Below are 6,213 nucleotides of genomic sequence, written 5' to 3'. Positions count from 1 at the left end.
AAGTTGAAAATCCCATGCTTAGTGTCCTCTCTCACAGAGTTTCACTTCTAATCTGAAGTATCTTTCAGGCAATATTTTCAATAGGCTGAATTTAAATCAGGTGCAATCCTGATTTTTAAAATTATACTGACCTATCTGACAAATTAATTCTTTGTGATCTTTCAGAGAGTCAAGACATTATTTTTCCAAAATGCTTCATCCAACTCCATATATTAGTGGATCAGCTTTATTTCTATTAAGATTTACAACAAAAATTGAATTCTGCAAACATTCAGATATTAAAAATCTTCATTTACTGTGTTGACCTCGAAAGATTATTCAGTTTCCTCAGTTCTCTCCGGCATTCTCTCTTCCCTTCCAGTACACTGCATTCAGTCAGCCAGGATACTCTTTCTCTGATATATTTTCAGTCCATTGCTACTTCTGTAGGCCTTTATTTCTGGCACATCAGTCAGTGAGTTTTAAGCTTGAATAAGTTAGCAACTTGGTTGTAATATCACTGGAGTTGTGTTCCAGAGGCCCAAACTAATGCTCTGGGACATGGTCTTGAATCTCACCATGGCAGTTGATGAAATTTGAATTTCCTAAAAATGTCAAATGAAAAGCTAGTCTTAATTGCAACCACGAAAGCAATTGCTGTAGACATCCATCTGGTTCACTAACGTCTTTTAGGAAAGGAAATCTGCTGTCCTTATTGGATCTGGCCTACACAGACACCAAACCCATAGCAATGTGGTTGACTTTCGACTGCCCTCCAAAATGGGCAAACAAGTCACTCAGTTCAACAGATGGACAATGAATACTAACCCAGCCAGTGACACCCACAATCCTGGAAAGAATTAAACAAAATTGTCTTAAACTACTGTAACCTCTTATTTGTTGCTAAAGATATTTCTATTAAATCAATTCAAAATTAATATCTTAATATTACCTCTTCAAGTTTAACCAGCATGAATTTCTGATTTATCTGCCAGTATTTATAAATATTAATTGGTCAAGATTTATGAATATATCCAGGTGAATTCTTTTCACAAAAATGATAGACTGCAACATATATTCTACTTCATTAATATTACCACCAACTGCTCAACAAGTTGTCTTTGCCTCATCTTTACCAAAGGTCTATCTGTGACAAGAGCTGTTTTCATTAATTGCATCAGGAATACAAAGGGCTGCTGTGTGATACCAATGCATACATTTTCCATATGTTACACAAGGGTTCTTCTGGTTCAGTGGTAGTGCACTTCCTTCTGGACCAGTTGGCCTGGGTTCAATCCCACCTGCTCCAAAGGTATGTAATAACAGCTGTGAACAGGATGATTAGAAAAAATATTTCCTTATATGGTCCTGTGATCCAGCTTATCTGGTATCCCTGGCCAGTGATAATTTATTTAATTTTTGTAAGCTCAATTTTATTCCTCACATTTAGTTAACCGGGCAACAATCCTACCTTCCATCTTCACTTGAGCACAATTCTGGAAGGTCACATCCAGGCAATTCAAGTATTCTTTTTTGTCTTCATCATTAAATATCATAGAATGCCTGTTCATGACAGTACTGTGTTGTGGGTAAACTCACCACAAGTTATCTTTAATTCAGCTCGGTATTAAGAAATCTCACAGTCAAGTAATGAAACAATGATTTAAACGTTATTGCATGTAGCAACCAAAATAAGACCCCTCAAGTAAGCAAGTTAAGCCTCAGAACCCAACCTGTCTGTTACTCGATGAATGGAGGAATCTGGCCAGGATTTCAACCAACAGTGTCCATCTCTGAAAGTGTCCAGGTTCAATCCTTATGCAATGTTGTTCTTCGAAGTTCTGCAATTGAGTTATTCTACTGTTGGATCCTTACGCAATTTTCCCTCTTTCAAGTTTCTGGTGTAACATTACGCTGATTCAATAATCCCCAACACTGACTACACTTCAGGAGATCTCAAATCTGTAGCTCCCCTGTTCCTTGTGACATTCAGAGTTAGCTATCAGTTTAAAACACAGCATATCTTGCAAATAACACCTTTACTTCAGAACATTATTTCTGCACACTATTAATTGTGCATTTGTCACAGGGCAGCAGGTTATCAAGCAGTTGTTATCGCCTCTCTCCCAGGAAACACCTTGTTTATGTTGTTTCTTTCCAGGGATGGTTAATTCGCATGTGCTTTTAATTCCTTTAGAACAATTTCTCCTCTCCCCTTTCGTCCCAAGAAACAGTTTATTCCAAACAGACTTACTGCTGCTTCTTTCCATGCGCAACAGATTATTTTCATTGATTCTTTCAAACTATCAAGTTATTAAAGTTCTGAAGTCTATAGTATCACAACTGGTAGGTGTGACCACTGCACAGTCGTTATGGAGATGAAGACCCATCTTCACATCATATTCTGTAACAACCAGCATACTAAATTTGGACAGACTTTGAACATCTAGCAATTCAAGACTAGGCATCCACGAAACATTGTCAGCCAGCAGCAGCAGAACTGTACTCAACCACAATCTCTAACCTCATTGCCTGGCGTGTTACACCACTCTAATATTATCATCAAGGACAGATCAATCCTGCTTCAATAAAAAGTGCTGGAAGGCACGCCAGAAGCAGCACCAGGCATATCTAAAAATGAGGTCTCAATCTGGTGAAGCTCCAACACAGGATTACATGCACGATGAGCACTGGAAATAGCATACAACAGAAAGGACTAAGTAATCCCACAACCAACTGATCAAATGTAAGGTCTACAGTCTTGGCACACCCAGTCATGAATGATGTTTTTAATTAATAATCAGTAGGAGGAGGAGGAGGTTCCACAAATATCTGCATCTTCAATGATGGAGGGTCCCAGCACATCAGTGTAAAAGACAAGACAAAGTATTTGTGCGTAGCTCCATTCAAAGTGCACAATGGGCAATAGATCTTTTTGTCCTCCTGAAGCCCTAGGCATCATATATACATCAATCAGTTCATGTGATATCAACAAAATGAGTGCAGAAATGGTAAACTACAAAGGGTATGGGCCCTGTCAACATTCCAGCTGCTGTATCGAAGACTTGTGCTCCTGAACAAACCATGTACCTTGCCAGAGTCTGCTAGTACAGCTGCACCATTAGTATCTAAGCAACAATGTGGAAAATTGTCCAGGTGTATCCTGTGCACAAAAAGCTGAACAGATTCAGTCTGAGAAATTACCAGCCTATCAATCTCCTCTTGATCATTAGCGAACTGATGGAAGGGGTCATCAACAGTTTTCTTAATCGATACTCAACAAAGGAATGATTGCTCACTGATGCTCAGTTTGGCTTTTGCCAGGGCCACTCAGCTCCTAACCTCTTTATAGCCTTGGTCCAAACATGGACCAAAGAGGTGGCAGTGGCCACCCTTGAGATCAAGGCAGCATTTGATCAAGTATGACATCAAGGAGACCTAGAAAACTTGAAGTCAATGGGAATCTGTGGGTAGATCCTCTGCTGTTTGGAATCATGTTTAGAATAAGGAATGATGGTTGTTGGAGGTCAATCATCTTAGTCGCCTGATATCAGTGCTGGGTTCCTCATGGTAGATACGGTGTCTATTTGCAACAAGACAGAAATCAACCATTGCCCCTTGATGTTCAATAGCATTGCAGTAACTATCAATATCCTTAGTGAGGAAGGGGAAGGGGCAGGGTTATCATTAAACAAAAACTGAACTGGTGTACTGTATTAGTATATGACCAGAAATACGAATACAGCGGCTACAAGAGCAGGGTCTCGGAATTCTGCGGCAAGTAACTCATCCCTTGTTTCCCTAATTCCTGTCAGCCATTTGTAAAACACAATTAAGGGGTGCGATAAAATTCCATCTATTTGCCTGAATGGGCGCAGCGCCAACAACACTCAACAATCCAAATGCCATCCAGGATAAAGTTGGCATTTGACTTGTACCCCGACAATCATTTCCTTCACCACCAACACAGTGGCAGTAGTGCTCACAAAGGTTGCACCTCTACAGCATATATTGGAATAATTAAGCAAGTTTCCTTTGACAACACTTTGCAAATACCATAAGGACAGCAGGTGCATGGCAACATTACCATCTACATGTTCTCTCCAAGTCACACACCATCCTGGCTTGGAACTATATTCCTACACTGTCGCTAGGTCTAAATCCTGGACCTCTCTTCCAATGAGCATTGTGGGTGTGCCTTTAGTTAGAGGACAGCAGCAGTTCAAGAAGGCAGTTTACCTTCACAATGTCCAGGGCAATAAGAGATAGGCAATAAATGCTGCCCCAGTCAATGATGCCCAAAACTTGTGAAAGAACCAGAAAAAAAAACATTCTATGTGATGTGCAAAAAACAGTGAAAGCATACAATGTAATGTCAACAGATTGCAGTAAATGTCCAGATCTATAATTGTAACATAAGAACTAACGAGCAATTGATTAAAAACTGATAGTTAGCACATTGGCAATGAAGGAAATTCGCATGCCATTTTGACAGCTGTGAAGTATTAATAAAGTAAGTTACTGATTCAAACAACTGAGTCATGAAAGTTATCAAGGTCAAGGAGTGGACTACAGTTCTCATAAAATCAAAAGCAACTTTCATCAGACCATGTGAAGTTGAACAATGACTTCCGGTCCAAGATGGCGGTGGAGTAGGGCTTGTATGCCGAGCTTGTCCACTCCAACTGCTTTTCTCTTACTTTCTTTCCTCTCTCTCTCTTCTTTTTATTTTATTAACTTGTCTTGAGCTTGAACGGCATTGGCAGGGGCAACAGCCCGGTGCATGGACTTCAAGCGGACCCAGGTCACAGACCTTGAATGGGCCTACAGCGGAGGGCAGTGGGCCCAGCACAGACCTTGAGCGAGCACCAACTTACTTTTCCGGAACAAGCACGGGACCTGGAATCTGCAGCTGGCGGAGGCGAGGTAGGCCCGGCAGCAAAAGACGGCGCCTCAGGATCGGCGATTTCGTTGTCGGTCGGGGTCCGGCACTGGCGGTGCGTTGGCGGGCGGGCATTGCGGCGACATCGATGAGGTGGGCCCAGTGGGCGAGACTGTGACGTTGGCTGGTCCAGCGGCGGAGGAGAATCGGCCCAGCGGCAAAGATGGCGCCCAAGGATCGGCGCCTTCGATACTGGTCTGGTACGGTGTAGACGGCGTCGTTGATGATGAATTGGCTCAGGACTGACGGACTCTCTTCAAACTGCATCCTTTCCGTTCCTTATTCTTAAATTACTCAAAATGGCGTCATTCCGTGGTGACAAATGGAAGCTTTTTACTGCATTCTTACTGCAAAGTACTCATGCCAACAGTAAAATCCGTGGTTTCCAACAATCCGGGCAAACAGTAGGTAGCACAGAAACATCTTGCAGCAATAGTTACATTCCCGTCCCCATGCCACTGCGTCATTCCAATGTCACCCTTTTCATATCATTCCCAATCCCATTCCTTTCACATCATTCCTGTACCACACCCTTCCCAGATCACTCCCCCACTGCGGAAAATGCAGACAAAAACAATATAGTGTGGTCAGTGAGGACAATAAACACAGGATTATCAGCATCTTGATGGGATTAGATGGGCTGAGAGTGGGCAGCAGGAAGTCATATATTAATATCCAGCAACTTTAAGAGGATCCAGGTCCCCGAATATTGCGTTTAGGACCTTGTTTTTTTTTTACCGGTTTGCCAAAGACCTTAGTTGGTTTTAATTCATTTTTAAAGCCGGAGTGCCAACATCAAGAGTTAGGAAATGCAGGTGAAGATGGCGTGGGAGAGTTTGAATCGGACAGTGGTTTAATCACAGTGAAAACTGGTTTGTTTAGATATTCCAGTGAACTGATTGCAGGGATGTTTGGTTCATGTGTGCACAGGTGTGACTATAACCTTGGGAAGAGGCAGTTAACTTGTGATCGGCAGCTGATTTGTCCGAGAAAGGAAATTAAAACTCGGCGTGGTCTTTATAAACCGAGTTCTGAGCATTGTCCAGTGTCTGAAGGAGTGTTATACATGAAGAGGTGTATTTGGTGTTAGAGTGGACTGTGTTTGGGAACAGCGATATTTCATGGCGGGAAAGTGATGAAATGTGGCTGCATTTCGGGATTTGAAGCGGGTATTGTTTTGTTGCGGGAGTGTTACCTGCGGCCGGATGATCGCCGTGTCCTGAGTGTAAGACATGATCAGTCCCGCTCGACAAACCTGAGGCCGCCTCTCCTCCCGCCAAAACCAACCGCCA

At 42.2% G+C, this 6,213-nt stretch overlaps 1 long non-coding RNA gene across 1 annotated transcript; it reads right to left on the bottom strand.

The window, feature by feature from the left end:
- Positions 1-212: 212 nt before the first annotated feature.
- Positions 213-6,213, bottom strand: LOC125482222. Its single transcript, XR_007261577.1, has 2 exons — positions 6,117-6,213; positions 213-584 (listed from the first exon to the last, which is right to left on the bottom strand). It is a non-coding gene; the product is annotated as an uncharacterized LOC125482222 (long non-coding RNA).

Source organism: Rhincodon typus, unplaced genomic scaffold, assembly GCF_021869965.1.
Source record: "Rhincodon typus isolate 14 unplaced genomic scaffold, sRhiTyp1.1 hic_rhity00007301, whole genome shotgun sequence".
Classification (NCBI taxonomy): domain Eukaryota; kingdom Metazoa; phylum Chordata; class Chondrichthyes; order Orectolobiformes; family Rhincodontidae; genus Rhincodon; species Rhincodon typus.
Note: the sequence above shows the minus strand (reverse complement) of the source record. Positions and strands in the feature narration are given on the sequence as shown.